Source organism: Rousettus aegyptiacus, unplaced genomic scaffold, assembly GCF_014176215.1.
Source record: "Rousettus aegyptiacus isolate mRouAeg1 unplaced genomic scaffold, mRouAeg1.p scaffold_m13_p_8, whole genome shotgun sequence".
NCBI lineage: Eukaryota > Metazoa > Chordata > Mammalia > Chiroptera > Pteropodidae > Rousettus > Rousettus aegyptiacus.
This window is the reverse complement of record NW_023416311.1, coordinates 39430227-39456164: the sequence shown is the minus strand read 5'-3', so window position 1 is coordinate 39456164 and position 25938 is coordinate 39430227. Positions and strand designations below refer to the sequence as shown.

Below are 25938 nucleotides of genomic sequence, written 5' to 3'. Positions count from 1 at the left end.
CTCTTGATTGTGACTTATAGAAAGGAACCTACACATTCTGGCTTGTTTACCTTTCTAGACTGATCTTGTTCTAGTTATTGTGACATTTGGTAGGCTCCCAAGATAGCCAGTTCAGTATCTTGAAACTTAAATCTAACATGTTCTTGATAAGTGAAAATTTTTTGCTGCTTTTCTCTTTTCCTCTAACTTTCTTCTTTTATTCCCCCATCTCCAAAGGAAAGCTCTATATTCAGGTAAATTTTGCTATTTACCTGACTTATTAGAGGCAATAGAACATCATGATTAAAAGTATAATGTGGACAATCAGAATTCCAAGTTTTGAATTCTGGCTCTACCACTTATACACTGTGTGAGCTTAGACAATTTCTTAACTACTCTGAGCCTCAGTTTCTGATTTAACTGAAAATGGTGCTAGGATCTACTTTACAGAGATGTGATAATTAAGAGGTATAAAATACATGAAAGACTTAAGACTCTCAATTGTTTGACTCTCAGTAAGTATCCCAAAACATTAACTTGTCTGCTTATATCCAACATTCCCCTCTTTCTTCAGGCCATTCTTCACAAAACAGCTCTTCAAAGCAAAAATTCACTTAAAAATCTTCAGGGCCTATTTAGTTATCTATATGATAAACAGCAATTCTTTTCCTTTCTTGATTCAACACATTTGTTGAGAATCTTTATAAGGCAAGTTACTGTGCAGAATAATAGTAAAGTAATAGTGAACTAAACACATGCAATACACTCTTAAAGAGTTTATATTTCAATAGGGAAGATGGAACTACTATATGTGTCTAATTCTCTTAGATTCTTAAGGAGAATTTTAGGATGCTGTGAAACAGGGTAACTCTATATCATGAGCCCTCATAGTTTCAAGGCCCAGGAATAGTTTCCTTAGGAAAGTTAACTTTTAGCCAAACTTGATATTATGAGTAGAAATTATCAAGGAGGACACTGGTGACCAGTAAAATTAATTTGGCTTTGAGGTTTTTAACATGGCTTATGCATCTTTTCAGGATTTTGCCCTAGTTTTCCTTTCCAGCTCCTTCTGTTATTGCCCTTTGAAAAGCTTTCCTTAGGCCATAATAATTATCTGTATATCCCTAAAGATACAAGATTCTTTTGATCAACCCCTTTCCATCTCTTCCTCTCTCCCCTTGGGATGATTTTCTCATCTTTCTTAGGTAACCCACCCTTTCTTCAGGTCTCACGTTAGCTGTTCCTTCTCTGTCAATGCTTCCTAGACCTCCTAAAGTAGAAGTGGGTTCCTTTTTGTAGATTTATGTTTTCTAAATTAGTTTTTTAATACATAGTATCTACCCTTTCACAAATAACATTGTGCTACAATTGCCTCCTTAGAGTGTAAAGCTCCATGAAGACAAGGAGCTTTATTCTGTTTTGTTTCCTTAGTTCCAAACACAGTGTCTGGACCATTTTAGGCAGTCAAGAAATATTTATTGAACAGGTATATGAATTTAAATTATAAAACTAAAATGCAAATCATATGTATAATTAGGATGCAATGTTTTCTAATACATTTTTGAGTAATGTTGTGTATGCCAAGAACTTAGGGAGGATGACATCACCCTTTCTCAGAGAAAACAATAGAGCATCCTTCTTCCTAACAGAACAAAATCTGGAGGAAAAAAAAGCTATAGAAATGGCTTTGAAAAGTGAACTGTCACTTTGAATAAATACCCTTTCTGAGAAAACTCCACTACTCTTAGAAATACTGAAATGATTGTGTTTTCATCTCACAAGCAAATATGCATATTGTCATGTTTAAAACTTAAAATGGTTCTAGCAAGATTGAAAGAAATAGTAAAAAGCCTATGTCCATATAAAGACTTAAACAAAATGTTCAGAATTATGTTTAATTTATAATTGCAGAAAGACTAGTAATAATTCAAATTTCATCAACTAGTGAAATGGTCAACAAAATGCTCATATTTGTACAATGGTATACTATTCAGCAATAATAATGAACAGACTATGGAGACATGCTGTGGCATGGATAAACCTCAAAAGCATTATCAAATAGTGAAAGAAACCAGACACAAAAGACTACATATTAGATGATTGCATTTATATAAAATTTCTAAAAAAGGCAAATCTCTAAGAGACAGAAAGCAGCGTTTGCCTGGGATTAGGGGCAGGAGTAGGGATTTGTCTGCAAATGGTCAGAAATGAATCTTTTAGGGAGATGGAAATGTTTTACTCTTGTGGTAGTATCACAACTATAACTAAGCATAAATCTGAAAGTCAGTAAAATATAAATGTCAATGCATGACTTTTACTATATAAATTATACCTCAATAAAACTCTTTACAAAAAGATTGAAACAAACACATCCTAGTACATTTTTGGAGTAGAAATTCATATCGAGTTTTGGAGGAAATTTTTGTAATATACATTTAATGCCTGAAGATTATATTCTCTTTGACACAGCAATTGCATTTCTGAAATTTTGTCCTAAGGAAATAATTGAGAAATTATAGATGTCTACATAGTTTAGACAAAATAATTTCATTTTGTATGGATTTTTTCTTTTGTTAAAAATAAAAATGTTCTTATAATATTAAATTTTTTATTTGTTTGTATATAATTAGTGTTTTAATAAAACATATTATTCTGGTTTTAGGGTAAATATCAACAGTAAAATAAATTAGAACTAACCTAAATGTTCCAAAGGAATAGTGGAAGAGTTAGCTAACTCTCTTCCATTATCAATGACCTCCTTCTCAATTGAAATAATACAACTCCCTTTCTCCCTCACCCACACCACCAGCTTTCGCAGACTGCATTGCTAAAGAGTTAGAAACCACTTTTTCTAGCCTGCCTCACAGCTTGATGTGCATATGTAATGAAATACTGGCAAATGGTATGTGCATAAAATTTGTGTTCAATTTCTAGGTCATGCATCTTAAAATGAAGTTACTTATACTATACTTCTTACTTCTTTTTTTTTTTTTTTCATCTTGAGAATTGGAGTATAGATGTGGTGTTGGTGAGCCAATTTAAGTCATGTGAATGAGGGCAATGTATTATAAGTAGTGAGAGTAAAAAGATAGAAGGAACCTGGGCCCTGCGTGACCTCATGAAGCAGATTGGTTCTTCTAGCCTAGACTGGCCAGATTGTTAATGTAAAAGAAATATATCTTTAGATTGTATATAAGCTGCTATCGCCCTTTTTCTCATTGTTATAATAGCTTATAACGCCTTCTAATATGAGAGGCTAAATAAAAATAGTACGTAATACAATTAAATGAGATTTAACTATTAATTATATATTAAAGTTGAATATGTAAGGATTTGGGCCTGGAGTATTATACATGCTATATTTCCATATTTAAAAGTATTATATATTATGTATTCATATATATAATATACACAATATATGTATTTATCGTTCTGTGTGTGTGTGTATGTGTATTCATTCCAGCAGCTGACATGCCAAGTTATAATAGCACTAAAAATTGACAGAGCATGGAAACAATTTGCCTAGTGAATATATTAGGGATTTCAAAGGTAAAAATGTAATATGTGCAGGATCAGTAAATGATAAGATATTTATTCCTATCCCACATAACATTCTATGGCATAGCAGTCTGACATTTCCATTCATGTTTAATGCTTTATCTTTGAGAACTCATTAATTCATAGGATTTCAACTCCCACTATTATGTACACTATTCTTAGATCTGTTTCTCTAAGCCCAACAATTCCTCTAAATTTAAAACCTAACATACATACGCAGTTGAGGTAAACATATTGTCTGTTTGTGAGAAGCAGGAGTACACTTGGCTTAAGGAATCTATTTGATGCTAGTACCAAAAACTGCATGGTGCAGGGGTAGCGCTCAAATGGATGTTACATTGAACAGTGAAAGCTATCTGAATATGAAGTGTGCTGAGTTAGGAAATATTGGAGCTGTTCTATTTACTCTATTATAGGCAAGTCAAGTAGTGAAGATATAAAGATGATATAAAGGAAATGAAATGTATGTTTTGGTCTAAATGACCATTCAGACTACTGATCGCTTCAGAGGTCATCATTTTTTTTTTTTTTGTCACATGCATGGTCAGACAATAACACATTATAAAAGCTTACTATGAAAGGACGTTCTCTCTGAAATCATAGTTTTCTTAATTTTTGAAGATAATATTGCATATTAAGCTTCAAGACCTGTGATAGCTAGATTTAGGTATATCTTCATAATTAGAGTTTTGCTATACTTACTGGAAACTCACTGCTGTGGTGTGCTATTATTAAATTTATTTTTTTCACTGTCTTATGACTTCAAAGACTGTGGAGATATTTTGCAAAAACCACACATATTCCCACCCCACCCCCAAAAAGCAAGATATTGTTTGGCATCTGGAAAGTTGACAGTTAATTTCAAGCATTATATGTTTGGTCACCATTCTTAACTTTACTATCAATAGAAAGTACATTTTATATATGATATTAAAATATAAATTTTCCATGTTGATGTAACATGATATACAAAGAATATTGACTAGAAAAATACTCAGAAAAATCTTTGTGAATTTTGAGATAGAAACAACAGCTGTTTTATATACATCTCTACTATAATGATGAAGATGCCTAAATAAAATCAAAATACGTATGACTAATTTTTCTATTAAAAATTTAAATTAAGATATTGATTTTCAACACCTACTCTTTTGATTTTCTGCAGACTTGTAATTTAACCATGAAAAAATGAATGCTGATTGATTTGTGCTTTTGAAGAATTTAATAAAGCCAGGTAGAGCTGAAGGTTGTGATTCAGAAATCCCATAGCTCAGAAGCCTAAATGTCAGAAAGGGCATATTTATTGCCAAGAGAATATACCATGTGGCCTGAATTAGCCTAAGAGCATATTCACATACAAAGTGAAAATGCTAAGTACTTAGGTGCTTTCAGGTCCTGTTCATCTCCCTAAATGGAAAAGCCGCTTCAATAAAGAACACGGCAGCAGAGGTAGTGGCTTGGATTTGGCAGGCAGAAGTGATCTGGATGCATTCTCATATACACTCTCTACAAACCACGTAATAAATGTGCATCAGCCAGTGTGAAGTGAGATGATTAGCCGTATACTATAGAAAGATGTACTGGCTTAACACATCAGCAGATTAAAGGCTAACCTACCATCTTCATTGTGAGATGTCATTTTTATTTGGTTGTATTTCCTCCACACTAGTCGTCCTTATTTCTCTTCTTTGAACTTTCTCCCCACACTCTGGTGGAGCCAGTTAACATTCACTGGCTCTGTTGTCCCCACCTCTAAATAAAAGAAATGTGGTTTAAGTTCCAAAGGTGTTTGTTACTACATGAATAAGTGCAGCAGGCACTTGCCTCAGCAAAACAACAGCAGGTGAAATGTGGTGAAATGCGCATATTTATAGATGACCCTGCAGTATTTATAATGTGAAGCTGGAGCCTCTCTGGAGGAGATCTGGCTCTGGGTGACTGCTCCATTGAGGTCAGTTCAAGGCAGCTGACTGGCTTTCTATATATGGGCCATGGAACAGCTGTTAAGTTTTGAGACTAGAACATTTAAAACAAGTCTTGGACCTGTTAAAGGCTAATAATTGAAATGAAAAATGGCAAGACTGGGAATATAAGATGCCATAATCCTGATGTTAGAGAAATATTTTCCAAATAAATGATTTTATGTCAAGTTATAGTTACTAAAATGAAAATGTTTAATTATTTTTTGGTCCGAGTAACAAAACAAAAAAATCAATGCAATAAAGTTTATCATTTTGATTATGTGACTCTCTCATTGAGCAATACTTTAGCAGAAAAGCAGATGGCCTCTGATTAGGCTTATAAATATAGAAATGTATTGATCATACAGACAAAACTCCTTGAAGTGTTCCCTGCATGAGGTCAATGCATCTTTAAAAGGAGAGAAAGAAGCTGTAGACTGACTTTCCAGGCTCCAGCTAAGCTTGTGGAGCTGACATCTCAATAAATTACAGAGCTGTATTGACTTCTTTGTGGACTATGCACAAACAAAAAGGGATTATGTTGAGCATTTAGAGAAATATATAGAGCCCAGTTTTGATTCTCATATATGGATGTAAATACTGTCAGTGTTAAAGAGTCCACAGTAGCAGAGGGAAATGTGGATAAATTTGCATGAAGGAACTGAGGATTTCTGCAAAGCCTGACTATTTTGGCTTTAACCAATTCTGGTCCATAACCTCAACTCCCCTCCCTTTTGTGTATACAATCAGTGAAATATGTTTTCACCTTCTAAAATTCCTGTCTCCCTCTACTTTTCATGCCTCCGAATTATCTCTAAGCACACCCACTAAACCCACACAGGAAAGTGTTCCAGCCAAACATCATCCTGTCACTCCAGTTTTTACTAGGAATTTTGGAACCTTGATGGAAACTCCCTAATATGCTCCTGGAAACTTTCCCTTCTCAGATGTATACCCTTGGCTCAATTTTCTCTTTTCCCAAGGCAAATAAGAAACTAGATCATTCTTCATAGTAGCAACTATATGTGTCATAAAATTATATTTATATGAAACTTATAGAAAATAGAAAAGAAAACTAAGCACTTCCACAGAAAGCAGCAATCATGTAAAACGTCTCAAATATCTCTTCATGGCATGAAAATTCTAGAAATACTTTCAAGACTAAAGTAGTCAACATTCACTTAATCAGCTTTAAAGCTATAGGTACCATTTATGTGCCATAATTCTATTCCCAAGACACTGAGGAGTTTTTAAGAATCAGTCTCATTCTACCTGGACATTTTATCCTGGCCATTAGAAGTGTAATTCCGCACAAATGCTTTTGTAATTATAAATTTTAAAAATGCAATATCTTTAATTTTGCTCATGTAACAACAATTTGAGCCTAAAACTCCTAACTACATATTAAAATATATGCACACTGTAGATTTACTCAACCAATTAGTCTTTCCAAATGTGACAAAGAAGAGGGTTAGGATGAAAGCTGAGTGTCTGAGATACAACTGATTGTTGAAAATCTAGGCAGCTAAGCTGGGTTTTGTTTATTTTTCTTTGGAAATAAAAATCATGAGTCAGAGCACATAGGGAAAATGTTGAAATCAAACTGAAATTTGAAAATAGACCATCTCTCAGAGTCAGCAAGCCTTGATGGATAAAAGAGAATAAGTGGAATGATTTTATTACCGTACAGGGTGATCTGAACTCTGGTACTGCCCTAGTAACACGTGATTCTCAGTTCTTTTCACTGATGCAGAGATAATTCTAGCTCAGTGAGGTTCAGAAAAAGTAAGATTTATTAAAAATATATTTTGGAAGGAGACGGGCCATGTTAAGGAAGGCTGCAGCCCTGTGGAATTTGGGAGGTAAAAAGATAAAAGAGTATGTTCCTAGGGAATAGAGGGTTATCAGCAAAGAGGGCTGTAACAACACAGGAATGGGAAAGTCTTTTTATTTGGGACTTGATGGGAGGTCCTGGATGATCTGTATGTGAGGTCACCTTGACTGATAGTCGGCTGCTATATAACACTTTGCCTACTATACAAGTGCTCATCCAGAATTCAGTCTGTTATAATTAGATTCCTGAACTTCAAGCATAGACATGATATTATAACGATGGTATAATGAGGCTGAGGTTATGGGCAGGTTAGGGTATTACTTTCTGCGCAAGTGTCTGTGGCCAGACTAGACTGACTATAGGTTTATGATCCTCCAGTCCTTTGTCTCTCTGGATACAGGAGTGATTCTTTAATTACAAATGGAGTACCCTTTAGGCAGTCTCTGGGCTGGGTCTTTGTTCCTTTGTTCCTTCATCTCTCATGTCTAACCTAACAATTTGAAGAACTTAAAGACTGCTGTGAGACACAACTTTATTGGCCAGTTTCAGAAAGTATAGTGTAGCTATGAGAAGGTGATAATAAAACAATGATTATGGACCAAAAAGAAGGGGAACAATTTTAGAAGGAGAAATGAAAAAATTATTTTCTGTAAAGATATTGAATAGCTAGTGAGGCTAAGGGCATGAAATATCACGTAGGACAGAGATAATAGTATTGCAGAGGTCTGTTTAACCTCCCACATAGAAGCATGAAAAGCAAAATGGTATTGCCCACTTTATGAGTGGGTAAATTGGTCTTATTAAAGCATACTAATTCTATGAATCTTATAACTCAACAATTCTATTCTCAGGCATATGTATTTCATATACGTATATGTATTCTATAGAATTTTTCACATACACATGTAAAGATATTAATTACAGAAGTCGAAGGTGATTTGGGTATCATCACTGAGAAAGTGAGTGTAAGTAAATGTATATCATGGGGAATCTTTTAGAAATCGAACATAGTGAATTAGGTATACAGTAGTTCCCCCTTATCCATGTTTTTTCTTTCTGTGGTTTAATTTTGTTACTTGTAGTCAACCATGGTATGAAAATATTAAATGGAAAATTCCAGAAATAGTTCATAAGTTTTAAATTGCATGCCATTCTGAGTAGCATGATAAAATCTCATGCCACCCTGCTCCATCCTGCCCAGGACATGAATCATCCCTTTGTCCAGCTTATTTACTTTGTATATGCTACCTATCCTTTAGTCACTTAGTATCCATCTCAGTTATCAGACCTACGGTTGAGCTATCATTATGCTTGTCTTCAAGTAACCCTTATTTCACTTAATAATATCTCATTCACCTCACTTTATTTTATCACGCAGGCGCTTTATCTCACATTATCACAAGAAGAAGGGTCACTACAGGGCAATAAGACATTTCAAGAAATAGAGACAGACCACATTCAAATAACATTTATTAGAATATATTGTTATAATTGTATTTTATTATTAGTTGTTAATCTCTTACTGTGCCTAATTTATAAATTAAACTTTATCATAGATATGTATGAATAGAAAAAACGTAGTATATATAGGGTTTGGTACTATTCGCAGTTTGAGACATCTACTGGGATTCTTGATACATATCTTCCATGAGTAAATGGGAACTAGTGTACACGTAATAACATGGACAGATCTTTTTGTTTTTTAAAGTTAAGTTTATTGAGATATAATTCACATTCATTCAATTTTACCTTTTTTTGAGGAGCAGAGCTATTTTTTAGCTTTCTCTTTTTTCATCCTTATTGAAATATAATAGACAATTAGTTGCTTGAGTTTATATTGTACAATTCAATGAGGGTTTTTTTTCCAATTATAGTTGGCATACAATAATATACCAATCTCAGTTGTATAGCATAGTGATCAGAGATCCACTTAACTCGCAAAGTGATCACCCCACTAAATCTAGTACCTCTCTTTCCTCTTACATATTTATTACAACATTATTAACCATCTTCCCCATGCCACACTCTATATCTCCATGCCTATTCTGCAACGACCCATTGTACCTTTTAATCCCTTTGCCTTTCCCTCAGCCCCCTCCCATCTAGTATCCCTCTAAATATTATCTGCACCTGTGAGTTTATTTCCACTTTCATTGTTGTTGATTTTGTTCTTTAGATTACACATGTACATGAAAATCATGTGATATTTGTCTTTCTCCATCTGACCCATTTCATTCAGTACAATACCCTCTAGGTCCATGAAGGCAATTTTTCCTAGCCCCTTCCTTTTAGTCTGTGTGTGTCTTTCAATGTAAACTGAGTCTCTTGTAGGCAGCATATGTAGGGGTCTTGTTTTCTTATCTTTTCAGCCACTCTATCTTGATTGGAGCACTTAGTTCTTTTCCATTTTAGGTACTTGTTGGTAAGAATGTAGTTGCCATTCTTTATTCCTGTTTTCAAGACATGTTCTTTCTTCTTAAAGAAGACCCTCTAACAATTCCTGTAATACTGGCTTGGTGATGACAAATTTCTTTAGTTTATTTTTGTTTGGGAAACTTTTTATCTGTCCTTCACTTCTAAATGAGAGCTTTGCTAGATAAAGTATTCTTGGTTTAAATTCTGGGCTTTCATCACATCGAATAATTTGTGCCAAGCCATTCTGTCCTGAATAGTTTCTTTTGAGTAATCAGCTGCCAGTCTTATGGGTGCTCTCTTGTAGGTAACTAACTGCTTTTTTCTTGCTGCTTTCAAAACTCTCTCTTTGTATTTAACCTTTGGCATTTTAATTGTGATGTGTCTTGGTGTGGGCCTCTTTGGGTTCCTGGTTTTTGGGACCCTCTGAGTTTTCTCCTGTGATTTTATGTCTCTTTCACCAGGTTAGCAATGTTTTCTATCATTATTTCTTCAAATAGCTTCCATCATTATTTCTTCAAATTGCTCTTCGACATCTTGTTTTCCTTCAGGTACCCCTATGGCATGGATATTTTTACCTTTAACAGTGTCGCATGGGCTCCTTAAACTATTATTATAGTTTTGGTTGCTTTTTTCTGGCCATTCTGATTGAGCATCCTTGGCTTTCCCATCCTCTATATAGGTCATTTGAGCCTCTTCTTTATTCACTTTGTTTATTTCATTTAATATATTTCTCATCTCAGATAATGTGTTCTTCGTTTCTGACTGGTTCCCTTTTATAATCTCCATTTCCATTTTTATGCTATTTTCTTTCTTGAAGTTCTCACTGAATTCATCTACACTTCCTATAAGTTCATTGAGCATCTTTATAACCAGTGTTTTGAACTCTGCATCTGTTAGATTGCTAGACTCCATTATTTCTGGATCTCTGTTCTGTTCCCACACATGGTTTCTGCTTCTTTGTCTTCCCATTTTGGTTGTCTCTCTGTGTTTTTTCTATGTACTAAGCAAAGCTCCTAAGTCTCCCAGTATTATTAGGGCGGATTTGTAAAGTAGGTGTCCAGTGGCACAGACCTGAGAGGAGTTCAGCTGCAGGCCAAATTTAGCCTAAGCCTCTGCCCCTCTGGGACCACTTGTTAAAATTCAGCAAGCAATTCACAGATGTTGTGCTTGTAGTTTCTGCAACAGAAACTGAGGCCAGCTGCCACCAGTGTTCGTCCAGGCACTGTTCAGCAAGGGGCACCTGACAAAGGGAGGACACACCTGGATGCACCTTGGGTGGCGCTGTGAGTTGAGGGAGGCAGAGTTTCAGGAAATGCTCTGGGTGGAGCTACCTCTGTTATCCAATTTGATGAAGTCTCGTCTATGGCAGTGTGGTGTCTGCACACTGGGAGGAGTGAGGGCTCAACAGGGAACAATGGATACCACTAGCTCTTCTGTCCTGGAGAGATCCTCACCTTTGACCCTCACTCTGACAACTCATTGTCCCCCTATAAGTTCTTGACACCACCCCGAGCACCCGACCTGGTTCTGATGCTCAGAATGAGCGAGTCCGTCAGCATGAAAATCTGCTCGTGGATGCGGCCCCTTTAAGAGGTATCTGCAGCTGCCACTGCCTCTGCTGCTGTCGCAGCCTCCATCCCACTCAGCTGCTGGGAATCCGACAGCCTTGTATCCTCACCCAGTCCTACCTTCTGCCATTGCAGGATGATTTCTTAGATCTCTCAGATTTTTCCTTAGTTGTATGGCTTGTTCATCTCAACCTTAAGTGATTTTTCCCTGTTGTTTGCTTCTTATTTCTGTCACAACTTTGTTTTGGTAGCCAGAGCCTCTATCTAGGCCATTTTTTTTTCTAAATTTTGCTGTTTTAAGTGTACAGTTTGACAAGTTTTGAAAAACTTCTATATAGTCAGATAAATCCAACCATAATCAAGACCTCAAAAGTTTTCTTGTGCCTCTTTGCAGTTAATTTTCTTCACCACACTCATTCCTAGGCAGCCACTGATAATGTTTTTACTTGTTGGTTTGCTTTTTCTAGAGTATTATAGAAATAGAATCATGTAGTTTTGTTTTTGTTTTTTTTTTTTGCCTGAATTATTTCCCTTAACGTTATACTTTTGAGATTCTTCTGGTATGAATATATCAACAGTTGTTTGTATCACTTAGTAGTAGTCTATTATTGGGCTACAACCAAAATGTGTTTAGCAATTGATGGATATTTGGGTCGTTTTCAGATCTGGGCTATTTTGAATAAGCTGCTATGGACATTTGCATGTGAACCTAAGTTTTCATTTATTTTGAGTAAATATCTGGGAGTTGAATAGTTGGGTGATATGAAAAGTGAATATTTCACTTAGAAGAAATTGCTTTACTGGTTTCCAAGTGCTCGTATTTTATACTTTCCCTCAGCAATGTAAGATTTCTAGTTGCTCTACATTTACATAGTCATTTGCTAATGTCAAGCTTTTTAGTTTAAGCCATTTTAGTAAATGTTTATTGTTATGTTGTTAGGAATTTAAATATATTCTCTTATTGCTAATGCATTTGAATATCAACTTCATGTGCTTTATGAGCCATTTGTTTATTGTCTGTGCGGAAGTGTCATAACCAGTTTTTTGCCCTTTTCATATTAAAGTGTTCATATTATGTTCAGTTATAAGGTTTTTTTTTCATTGCGGCTATTAGTCCTCTATTATATATATGTTTTGCAAACATTTTTTCTCAATCTGGAGCTTGTACTTCTATTTCTAACAATAGCTTTGAAAAAAGACATTTTTTAAAAGTTTCAATGCAGTCAATTTATCTAATTTTTTAAATAATTTGTGTTTTTGATATTATATATGACATATTTTGTTGCCACTTTTTTTTGTTTTCTTCTATATACTTTATATATTTAGGATTTAAATTTTTATCTATGGTCATTTTAAAGTTAATTTTTGTGTATGATATCAGGTAAAGGTCGAGGTAATTTTTTGGTATATGAAGACCTATTTTTTAAGTACCGTGTTGAAAATGTATTTTCTTTATTAAATTAACTTGACACCATATATTTTTATATGTGTGGGTATATTTCTGTTTTGTTCCATTGATGGATCTCTCTATATAATTTAAAACCCTATGTAAAAAACCTTTAAATTTATTGATTATTCTAGCATTATATTAAGAATTGACATCAGGTAGTTTGAGTCCTCCAACTTTGTTCTTGTTCAAAATTATTTTTACTATTTTATCATTTTCAGTATAAATATTAGACTCGGTTTTTTTATTAATGCAAAAATACTCAGAATTCTGGCTGAAATCTTATTGGATATGTAGATTAATAAATATAAAGAGGGCTATCTTGATAATATTTATTTTCTGATTATGAAAACAGGTCAGTTTCTTTATTTACTTGATTTCTCTAAACAATGCTTTATAATTTTCAGTGTACATTTCTTGCATCTAAAGATTTTGTTAAATTGGCTCTTAGATATTTCATGCTTTTTGATGGAACAGACATTGCAAATATATTGTTTTAAAAATTTAAAGTTACATATTTTGTTTGCCAGTATGTATAAATGCAATTGATTTTTGTATACTGATTTCTATTCTGTGTCCTTAATAAATTTACTTATTAGTACAAGTGGCTTTCCTTCCCAGATTTCTTGGGATTTTCTATGTAGAAAATATGTTGTTTTCAAATAAGAACAGTTGTATTTCTTCTTTCCAGTTCGTATTCTCTGCATTTATTTTTGTCTAGTCTCCCTTCCTTCCTTCCTTCCTTCCTTCCTTCCTTCCTTCCTTCCTTCCTTCCTTCCTTCCTTCCTTCCTTCCTTCCTTCCTTCTTTCGTTCTTCGTTCTTTCGTTCTTTCTTTCCTGTCTGTCTTTCTTTCTGTCTTTCTTTCTGTCTTTCCTGTCTCTCTTTCTCTCTTTCTTTCTCTCTTTCCTTCTCTCTTTCCTTCTGTCTTTCTGTCTGTCTTTCTATCTGGGTTTCTTTCTTTCCTGTCTTTTCTGCCTTTCTTTCAGAAGGGAATGTTGCTCCAAAGTAAAGAGATTTACTTTAAATCTCTTAAATATACATCTGAAATTAAAATTATATAGAATTATTTTGAAATATAACTAAATATATTTATTTATTTAAATTTGTGTAGGTTGTATATTAATTATAGCTTTATAAATCTGTTTATATATAAAATATATGAAAATATTTTTAATATATAAAATAATAGCTTTATTTACTTATGCCACTGTGTATTAGTTTGCATTTTCTAGAGTTTTAGATAATGAAATCAGAGCATATTGTCTTTGTTTCTTTTATTCATCAAAATTATTTTGAGATTCATCCTTACTGTTGCATGTATTAATATTCCCTTCCTTTTTACTGCTAATTAGTATTTCATTCCATTGTATGGGTATACCAGTTTGTTCATTTATTCACCCGTTTATAAGTATTGGGGTTTTTTACAGTTTGGGGCTCTTACAAGTTAAAGCTGCTATAAACATCATATACAAGTCTTTGAATTGACATTGATACATATATATTTATTTTAGGTAAATACCTAGGAGTGAAATGGCTTGATAATATGGTGAGTGCTTACTTTTTAAAGAAACCATAAAACTGTTTTGCAAAGTAGTTGTGCAATTTAACATGCCCCACCAGTTGTGTATATGAGATTTAGTTGCTTCACATATATATCAGTATTCGATATTGTCTGGGTGCATAGTGGTATTTTGCTGTGTTCTTGATTTGCATTTCTTAATTATTGAATATATTTTTATGTGTTTATTTGCCATCTGTATGTCCTTTCCAGTGAAATGTCTCTTCATATCTTTTGCTAATTTTCTAATCAAATCATTCGATTTTTCATTTTTGGGTTTCGAGAGTTCATTTTTTAAATTATATTGAGATATAATTTATTTATAACATTAATTTCAGGGATAGAACATAATGATTTGATATATGTATATATTGTAATATCTATCAACACACATAGTTATAATTTTTTTCTTATGGAGTGAAATTTTAAGAACTATTCTCTTAGAAACTTTCAGACATACTGCCCGTATTTTAACTATAATCACCATGCTGTAATTATATTCCCTTGACATTTATTTTAAAACTGGAAGTTTGCACCTTTTGACCAATTTCACCTATATTACCCACCCACCCCCAAATTTTTGCATTTCCTAGAACTTCCAACACAAATTTAATGAGAAGCAGTAAGATTTAACGTTCTGTCCTTTGTTTTAAATCATAGAGGTAATGATTTTCAACTTTTAACCATTAAGTAAACTATTTACTATTGGTTTTTAATACATGATCTTTATTAGTTGAGGAAACTCCTAGTTTGCTGAGAATTTTTATTATGAGTAAATTTTATTTTTAATTTTTAAATGTCTTTCTGCATCTTTTAATATGATTGTGTGTTTTGTTGTTTGTTGGAGTCTGTAGTTATTTGTGACTCATATTAATTGATTTTCAAGTGTTGAAAATACTTGAATTCCTGGAGGAGGAAGCCACTCATGTATCACTGTTTTATATGTCGTTAGACTTGCACCAATAACATTTTGTTAAAGATTTGAGCCCCATTCATAAGGGATGTTGGTCTGTAGTTTTCTTGTAATGTTGTTATTTTTTAGCTTTAGGATAACCTGGTCCCATAAAATATGGTGGAAGGCATTACTTAACATATTTTAGAAGAGTTTGTTTATTATTGGCGTTATTTATTCCTCAAATGTTTGGTAGAATTTACCATAAAAGTGTTTGAGCTTGAAGTTTTATTTAATTTTTTTGGTAATATGCTATTCAAGTTATACATTTCTTTTCGAGTAAGTTTTGATAATTTCTATTTTACAAGAAATTATCCATTTTATCTAATTTTCAAATATATTGTCATAAGGCTGTTTATAGTATTTCCTGATTATTTGCTTAATGCCTGTAGTAGATGTAGTTCTATACTCTCTTTCCTTCCTGATATTAATAAGTTATATTTTTCTTGATCAATCTGCCTAGAGTCTTAACAAATTCCTTAAACTAGAGAAATTTTAAAATAGTTTGGTTTTATTTACTTTCTTATTCAGTTTTATAATTTCTATTTTGTTAATTTTTACTTTTACCATTATTATTTCCTTTTTTGCTTGCTTTCAGATTAATTTGCCCTTCTGTTTCTAGTTTATCATATTAGAAGCCAATATCGTTACTTTGAAAGCTTTCTTATTTTATAACGTAAGTGTTTATTGCTATAAATTTGATTTTAAATGTTTCTTTAGGTACATTCCACAAACTTTGATGTTATCTTTTCATTTTCATTTGGTTCAAAAGAATGTCTAATGCACCTTGTGGTTTCTCTGAATCATAAGATGCATAGACATGTGTTGTCTACTTTATAATCACTTGATGATTTTCTATACGTGTAGTTCAATTTTGCTATGGTCAATAAAATATTTTATATGATTTCTTTTTTTTAAGTTTGTAGATGTTTGATCTACAGTCTCTCATTGAATGTTTTGTGTTTACTTTAAAATATTATGCATTCTACTATTGTTCAGTTGAATGTTCTTTAAATATCAGTTAGTTGGTTTTACTCTCTGATAATTTTCTTTGTTTCAAAGTAAATTTTTTTCTGATTTTTATACAACCACTATTGTTTTTATTATTCTGTTCATGGCGCGTCATTTCTCATTATTTTACTTTTAAACAACAAATAATTGGGCATAGCTTTGTTATCCAAATTGACGGTATCTCCCTTTTGTTAGAATGTTTAGACAAATTACATTTAAAACAATTATTGATATTTAGAATTGATATGTCATGTTGATATAGTAGCAAATACGACATGTTTATATCTTCTCATTTTTTGTTTTTAATTTGCCCCATCTGTTCTTTGTTGTAATTTCCTCTTTTCATGCCTTCTTGAGATTAAAAGTTTTCATTTTTTAATATATCTTTACTAATAGCTTATTAGTTGTATCTCTTTATTTTTTAAATGATTGTTCTAGAGTTTCCAATATGTGTCTTTAGATTATAATAAGCTACCTTCAAATAATATTTTACTACTTCACCTATAGTATAAGAACCTAATCATATTCAGTTTAAATAACTTTAAATTTGACTTTCAGAAGTTCTATGTACCTATACGTGTTATTTTTTCTGTTATCCTGTTTTGTGTTTTCTGAGCTTCTCAGATTAGATTTTGTCTTTTATTAATTGTGTATAGTTCTCACTGATTATCTTTTCAAATGTTTCTACAACCCTATTATCTGTCTCTCTTCTAATGTTGGGACTCCAGTTACACATGTTAGACCATTTGTTAATGGTCTTAGATATTCTGTTTTTTTTCCCCCCACTCTTTTTTTTTAATATTTACATTTAGTTTGAGAATTTCTATCAAAATATATTTGAATTCACTTATTACTTTCTCTAATGCACCTAGTCTGAAAATAAGTCATTTTCAACTTTGACTTAATCTTTTAAAATCTCTGTCATCTCCTTTTTATTTTTGTACTATGTCAATCTCTCTGCCCAGATTTACATCTGTTCACCCATGTTATTCTTATTTCCACTAGATTCATGAACATGTTCATTGTAGTTATTTTAATGTCCCTGTCAAATATTCTCAACATATGAACTATCTCAGTCTGTTTTTGTTGACCGTTTTATCTTTTTCTGGTAGGTCCTTTTTTTTTATGGTTATTTGTGTCTCATAACTTTTTTTTTTTTATATAAGATTTTGGACATTATGTACAAAGGAAGAGTAGAGACTGAGATAAATAATTTTCATTCTTAGAAATCAGTATTCCTCTGCTTCTTTCAGGTGGTTAAGGGATTGGGACAATATAAACATTAGTTCCTGTAACCCTGAACTCTAAGAAGTACAGAGAGAGATCATTTTCTAGTATTTTTGTCCCTCACCACATAACAGGCAAACTGTCTTTTATAAATTGTGAGTCTTGCCCAGTGGGTCTTGAACATAAGCAGATTTCTTGTTCCTCTTGCAGTGACAATAGCACTCTGCTTTATATATGTATAGGATGCTTGAAACAAGAGAATTTCTAACCTTTTACCACCAGCAGCCAACGTTTGTCTGAGGCAGGGAGAAGGGAGGTTGTCCTGGTTTTCCTAGAGGCAGCTTTCGTTTTATCTCATCTCCAGTGACAGCTCACCTATTTGGGGGATCAGAGGGAAGGCAAGTTTCCTGGCCCATACCTGGAGGAAGACAGCTTTTGTTTTATGAGAGAGAAGAGTCCCAGTCACTTGTGGGTTTCGTGCCTGTTTCACAGCAGCATCTCATCATAACCTCCAGGCTCTCATAACTAAGGAAAGCTTTCTCAGGTACCCTTTCTTGCCTCTGCTCTTTCTCATGGATACCTGGTAAAGCCTTCTAAGAAGAATCTCGCAAGTGTCTGGGGGTTCCTTTTGTTTCTAGGACTCTCAGGGATTGTAACCTGCCATATCAGCCAATACCTTACCTTCATGTGTTTGTTAACATTTCAGGTTTTTTTTTTTTTTCTTACCCCATTAATGGTTGCTACTCATTTGTCTTGTGCTTTGCCAGTGCAAAGGCAGTTTGAATGTCTTGTCTTCTTGAAGGAGTTCGTCATCCTTTGAAATTTAATTCACTTCATTATCTTGAGACCTCAGCTCACGGGTGGACTCAAAAACAAAACAAAACAAAAATGAAACAAAAATAACCCCTCTGATTTTGTACATTTTCTTTGCTTTTCTTATTGCTGGGGTAAGAGCAATGCTATCTTGTGATTTTCTGTATTCTAAGCAGAGGTAAAACTCTAAATGGGTCTTTAAGCATAATCTTTTGTGAAAAAAATAGGAACTATAATGAGATACATTACATAATGCCATTTAACTAAATTAAAATATTTGCACATTATATAATTCTCATTTTGTAAAAAGCATATGCAAATAAACAGAAACACATTGAAAACATTAAAATTGTTGCCTTTGGATGAAGAGAAGGTATGTGGTATATAAGGATACAAGTGGAGAAATTAAGGAATCAATGAATAGAGCAAGAGAAAAATTTTATTAAACAAGGTTAATGATGTGCAATAAACTGAGGAGTTTGATCAACTCAGTCTCCTGTATCTGAGATTAAGAGATATAAATAAATGTCAAACACAAAACAAATCAGTTAATGACATTATCTTATTCCACTTGTATTGTAATAAGGTGCTACTATACAATTATATCATCATCATACAAATCAGAATTCACTGCCCATAATATATTACTAGTTTCTTCATATTAATACTTTCAAATGTTAAGTATAAAATTTAGCTCATTGCATTATTAAAATATTTCATAGATTGTTTTTGCTTATATGCAGCTCATTGGAAGATGAAATACAATGTCTGATTAACCTAAAGATTACTATATTTTTGGAAAAAGAGAACATAGAGAACATATATCATGTGGAAAATGTTGTATTTATTTTATGCTAATTTATTTTCTAGAAATAATTTTTGTTCTGCCTATCCATTTGAGATAAAGGCAATAGACAAAGTAAATTATCTAGGCTATTAACTATTTGGAGTGCCTTGGGTTGGGTAATTTACCAGTTTTTGACCCTTTGTTTTTTTTATCAGATTCATGAAGTAATGAGATTTTAAGGTAACTTCCAAATGTTATAATAGAGAAGACCCAGAAGTTGAATGGCTGGCTGGACCTGAAGCAGTTTAGATTAGATACTCAGAGGGTACAACTTAAGACAGGACACTTTGATAAGGGAAAAATAGAGACCTTTGTAGGCTGATATTCATCTAAGTAGTTTAAAGAAACTAAACAGATGGAATATTAAAAGAATAAAGACTTTCACTGATGGCTTCAATAGATAAAGCCATGCCATGAATAGAATTGAATAAAGTTTTTACTCTCTTTGCCTTTACATACATCTCAGTATGAGTTTTGTTAGGTCTGCAGATTTAGAAACCTGAGACTGTTAGCATAAAATCACTTATGAGTATTCTGAACAGGATTTCAATTTCTCTCTAACCTGGCTTATTTTCTTTTTTAACCAAAAGGAGACACTGACCTAAGGATTTGTATATAGGTGTTTTATTCAAAAAATTATGGGAGATCAATTGAGGCACCAGTAAGAGTGAACAGGGAAAGATGAAGAGTCCACATAAAAGTCCCATTATTGGATTGCTCACTCAATGTGGCCTTTGGAGTTCGATCCCATCAGAACCTTCTGAGAGATAAACAGAATGTTTCTCAAATTGTCTACAGAAGACCTCCAAGGAAAAGCACTTGTCATCCCCTGCCCTTTTTTTTTTTCAAGAGCTTCCCTGATTGAGTGAGCAAGTAATGCTTCCTATTTCTATATCGTGCATGTGTGCATGTGATGCCGTCTCTCACCACTGCCCCACATCAGAGAAGTGGGAAAGCCCTGAGAGAAAGCAAAAGTCACATGGAGCATATTTGAGCCAAAGCACTGTCAACATAACCTAAGTCAAATCCTGCAGGAAACTATTTATAGAATCCTGTGGTCCTGTAAGGATGCAGGACAGAATACAAGAAGTTCTGATAACACTCTCTAGCCTCCTGAAGCTTCAGCAAAGAAAGCAGGTGTTTTAATTTTCTCCATCAGGGATTTGAGAGACAAACAGTCTTCCCATATGATCCATAGGGGAATTTACTTATTTTCTCCTGGCTAGCCTCAAGACTACAGTTTAGGCTTAGAACCATTGTCCAGTTTCTGCATAATCTTTCAATATACTCAAGGATCTGTATAGGGCTATTGGGAAGGGACATTTTTCTAATGTATTATGTTTCTATTTCATGAAAAAAAAACTAATACATATTTTAAGTGTGGGGGTTAGGTAGGACACCAGCAATTCTTAGAGGTGAGCACTCTTTGAAATAAGATACAATATTTTTTATTCATATATACTTGAGAAAATTCCCCTTGCTATTTCCTTTGCTCTTTCACTCTGTTGGCAGAGGTTTTCTATGTCTTTGAATAGCCTTCCCAGTGCTAGAGTTGCCTCATTTAAAGCTTGATTTCTCCAAGTTCCAATAAACTCAAATTCACATTATTCTCATAATAGAAACCCAATGAGCTAGTTTTCAACTAATCTTAAGGATTTTAGAATTCCAAGTTATATTTTCCTCACCTCACTCACCTTCACAACACAAAAACAGTAGAAGTATTTTATTTCCTCTTCAATGAATATATCTCTTGGACATTACTATTAGTTGTTGGAAGTATCTTCTACCTCCAGGTGAAAAAAAAACAAAAACAAAAGTCAATGTAAGAAAGGAAAAATATTGAAGTTTCCACAAGAATACTTTTCAAAATTAGTGTTTTGCTTATTTTGACATGTTTAGAAAATTGAAACAAAAAAGGTTATTTGGAAAGGATAATGGAATGTAATCCTCAACAAAAGAAGGTTTAGGGATACACTTCTAAGAAAAAAGTAATACATTTGGCATCAATAAAAGAGATGTCATTGGGTGACTATGAGAAGATTGGAGATAAAATTGTGAAAGAAAACGGTGGAGGAAGCCAGCCAAGAAGTTAGATTTGGATCATAGAACTCTGAGAAAAATGGATGAATCTTGATGAAAACCTCGTATACATTCTGAATGGTAAAAGAAAAACAAGTAAAATTACAACCTCTAACTCAGGATTTAAAATGCTTGAAACTTCTAATTCAGAATATTAAAAATACTGCATGTGATTTTTTTTTTTTAGTATAGTTTTAGGTTTCAATTGGGATTTATATTGCTATAAACATTTCTTTTTCTTTCTTTCATAATTATTTACACAGTTTTCTCTCGGTGTGAAATTAAATATCATTTCATTATTTTTTTTCATAGACCTTTTTGAAAAAGATTATGCTATGAACTAATCAACAAAAGGTAAAGCTGACCTTTAAATAGTCATCCACCTTTTGGTATTATCTGCTGTGAAATTCAAAGAATTAAAAGATTTAACCAGTGCTTGTCTCCCACTGTCCTTATCCAGACTCAGAGAATATGAAAAAATCTAACTCGGGAGGTTGATATTGCCCCTATTCCATGTCCTTTAGCTTCTTGCATAGGTAAGTGTCCAACATATCAACCACCTTTTCTAACCCTATTTCCAGATTGCTCTTCTGAGTATCAGAAATTCATTTCCCTGCAGAAAATATTATAAACTAAAAAAGTCCTGGATATGCTCATTAAAATAGTTTTAGTATACATATTTCAAAGCTACAGTATTAATTGGGACCATCTTATTGCCTAATTTTGAACTGGCTTTGGCAATAGGGTGAGTAAAGACATTTAGTCAAGCAGGGAAAAGAGGAAGAGATTCTCCCTAGTAGGGTTTCATGATTATTCATGATGAAAATGTTGAAATAAGGAATTTGAAATATATATCTGAAGCTGTTTTCATGACTTTTCTGCACCTATAGCCTAAGTCTCCTTCGTCAGTAGCATCTCCTTCAGTCCCTCAAGGTCCTCAACAGTGATAAGAAGGAATCCATCTAATTGATTTTGACTGCTGTATTACCTCTTTAATTCTCTCAAAGGGTTAAAAAGGAATACTTATGAATCAAAAGATCTTGTAATTGGCTGCACTTTAAGGACTGTACCAAGAGATGTGCAAATATTTTTTTGGCATGAAGGCAGACGTTGTGTTAGGTAGCTATGCTGATCACTATACATCAGTCCTCAGTTCAAATTCATATCACCTCTTACCTGGGTCATTTTTCTCCTTGATAAACTCCTCTCTGAGGGTAAAATTCAAATGTCACCTCACCTAGCACAATATCACATTATTCTGAACTCTCATAGCACTTGGCTGCTTTATGATTAAACCATAACTCTATATTTAATAAAGGATAAGGAGGAACAAACGGCAGTAGGAAGAGGAAAAGGAAGAAGAGAAAAGGAGAAGGATAAAAAAAGGAGTAGAAAAGTAAGAGAACAAAGATTTCTGTGCTCTCTTTGCCCCCATTAACTTTAACACACATCCAATAATATTATTATATTTGGTGATTACTTATAAATATTTGGTGATTACTTATAAATAATTACTTATAAATAATTTATATTTAAAAAATTAATAACATTTACTATTTAGAGGGCAAAATTGTTAAGTATTAACTTTAACCTATACATATTTTCGATTAAATAAACAAATTGGTTTTTAAGAGGAAGTCTCCTCTGAGACTTTCATACTTTGCATTCTGTTTACCTGTGTTTTTTACAGAGTCTCTCACCTGTCTATGGCTTAATTTATATTTTGTGAAAGAAGTGGCTAAGAAATAGTCTGAGCACAGGTCTTTCCAGAATTTTCCCTCGTCTGCATATCTTCAAACAGACAATCATATAATTCTTGAGAACAAGTGATTCGAGTTATGTTTAGTGACATAGAATCACATTTTGACTATTATAGAATTAATTTTTTACCTCCTCTCCTTTGTTCTACCACATTTTCATAGAAATGTGAGCCATATGTCAGATGTGAGAAAGGCTGGACAGAGGTAAGACTCAGGAGAGGTCAGCAGAGCAGGAACATTGTAAACTGTGTCTCATGAAATATAATATGTTTGTGTATATGTGTGTGTGCGTGTATGTGTGTGTAATGTATTATAATATCTTATTATTTTATTAGAACATTTGGTTTACCATATGTATAGGGTTTACATATGCCAGAATCAAGTGTTCTGCCTTACATAATACTAAAACAACATTTCATAAAGGAATTCTATCTCATTTGCCCCCAATTTAAAAACTCCTTTTTATAAATTATTAGAATTATCTGTGTGTTCATCATCTCTTGTAGTAGACCATGAACTTCTAGAAGGCAAAAGTATTTTTTATCATCTTTTCACTTCACAGTACTTAGCAAAGTTCTTAATGTAAGACAGGTGTTCAATAAATATTGAATAACTGAATGGAAATTGTCCAAATGTTCTGCTTTCTGTAGAATCTTTTCATCCCTTACTTTTGACTTTACAGATCTTCTAATAGTTATTATTAAATTATTAACTCGATTAAACAGAAGCTCCCCTGGGGCTACTGGAAGGGCCTGTGCTCTCTAACTGCAAGGTCAGCAAGGACAATCACTCGTGAAATAACTGTGATGGGATGTTTCTCTGTACCTCTGAACCTCATTTTTTATTTAGCAGACATGTTCCTAAATGAATAATATGTTGTGAATTTTATGATACTTTCCTTAACTGCTTCATAGGAACTCCATGTGAGGTCCTATTTTTATATCAAAGTTTCTTAACTCTGAATATACTTATCACTCAGTCAGCACCTTCATAAAATATTTCCCTACTTTTCTCAAAAGTCTAAATTACAGATATGCAAGAATTTGAAGTGGAGCTGAATAAACTGGAAATCAACTTCTTAAAATGGTTTACTCTAGACTTACCTTGTTCTTCCCGTCTTTTCACAACACATATCACATATGTGTAGCTGAACAAGAAGATAGATAACCACAGAAAGGAAGTATTTGGTTTGGGATTCAAAAGAGAAGCATTTTGGCTGTCTAGATTCCATTGAATCCTCTGGGCTAAAACCAGTAGCTCTCTTTCCTCACTGTCCCTGCAGTTTGTACAGAGGCCTCACCTGAGGCATAAAGCTGAGAAGATGATATCTCCTCAGGAAACTTCCCCTGCCATCTTCATTGATTCTAGGTGGATGATGAAAATCAACTTTCAGCATAGCCAGGAGAGTATAGATTATACACAGATGGAATTGCAGGAGTTGGCGGATATGCACTAACAGCGTCTGAGGAAACACGTGTGGGAGGAATGCCCTGGACTATAGACTTATGCAGTGTTCCTTAAAGTGTCATCTGGGACCAGTAGCATCAGAATCACTTAAAAAGTTGTTAGAAATGTGAATTATTTAGCCTACCTCAGACCTATGAAATTAGAAAATCTGAGGGTAGCACCCAACAATCTGTGTTTTAACAAACCCACCAAGTACTTCTGATGTCTTCAACACTTTGAGAACTACTTCTCTTATGCACCCTTCCAAAACCACTTGGCCTCTCTGTGCCTTGTCCAACCACTGCTCGTGGCCATCTGCTGTGCACGGGCTCTAACGGATTTCCCATAGGTGCAACCTGACAGTGTCTTTCCTTGCGCTTGTGTCATCGTCTGTTCTATAGCTAACCTTTTGATTCCAAAGGCACAAACAGTATGGAATCCAGCTCAGTACCCATGCATATGCAATATGAAAGTATATATGCAATTCCCAACTTTCCTGAGGATAGAAACTAGGGAATATATTTCTCAGCATTTGATTTACCTTTTTAAGTGGCCTGATTTTTATGCTGTTTATTTGGATTTCCTTTGTTAGAAATTATTTATTTTGCAATCGAAGTAATGGAGAGCAATTTTCGTTTCCTCTTTGCACTCAGTGAATCTTTATGGAAATTGAATTTCAATGTGGTTAAATGCACCGAAGGGCAGAGATTCATGCACAAATAAAAAAGAAAACTAATAATTTTGGTGATCTACCTAGATGGCAGGAATGCTCAATCTTTTCTCTGTTACGTGAAAAAGTCATCATGTTCTCTTAAGTGCCTAAATCACTATAAGGGAACGTCTCCTTAAATATTTCTGAGAACTGGCCATTTTGTGTGTGTTTGTATGTGTGTGTTGTGATTTGGAGAGTACTTTAAAAAAGCCTCTAAAGTAAAATATGTTATTAACCTGCTCACCAAAATTCTTAAATTTACAATTAGGGATCTCTTTTCTTTCTTCCTTTTTTTCTTCCTTCCTTCCCTCCCTCCCTCCCTCCCTCCCTCCCTCCCTCCCTCCCTCCCTCCCTCCCTCCCTCCTTCCTTCCTTCCTTCCTTCCTTCCTTCCTTCCTTCCTTCCTTCCTTCCTTCTTCTTTTTAGCTTTATTGAGATATAATTGGCATATGACACTGTATAAGTTTAAGGCTTGATTTGATACACTTATATACTGGAAAATTATTACTACCATAAGATTACCTAACACCTCCATCAGGTCACATAATTACCATTTCATTTTTGTGGTAAGAACATTTAAAATCTATTAGCAACTTTCAAATATACTATACAATATTATCAACTATAATCATCATATTGTACATTAGATCTCCAGAACTTATTCATTTTTGCCAGAAGTTCGTACCCTTTGACCAACAACTCCCCATTTGTCCTACTCTCCAGCCCCTGGTAACCACCATTCTAGTCTATGAGTTTAGTTTTTTTAGTATT

At 33.6% G+C, this 25938-nt stretch overlaps 1 long non-coding RNA gene across 1 annotated transcript in view; it reads left to right on the top strand.

Moving 5' to 3' along the window:
• LOC107502644 overlaps positions 1 to 25938 on the top strand; it is a 766462-nt gene that overhangs the window by 437759 nt on the left and 302765 nt on the right. Inside the window, exon 3 of the long non-coding RNA XR_004952613.1 lies at positions 14275 to 14309. This is a non-coding gene — a long non-coding RNA (uncharacterized LOC107502644). The remainder of the gene's footprint in view (positions 1 to 14274; positions 14310 to 25938) is intronic.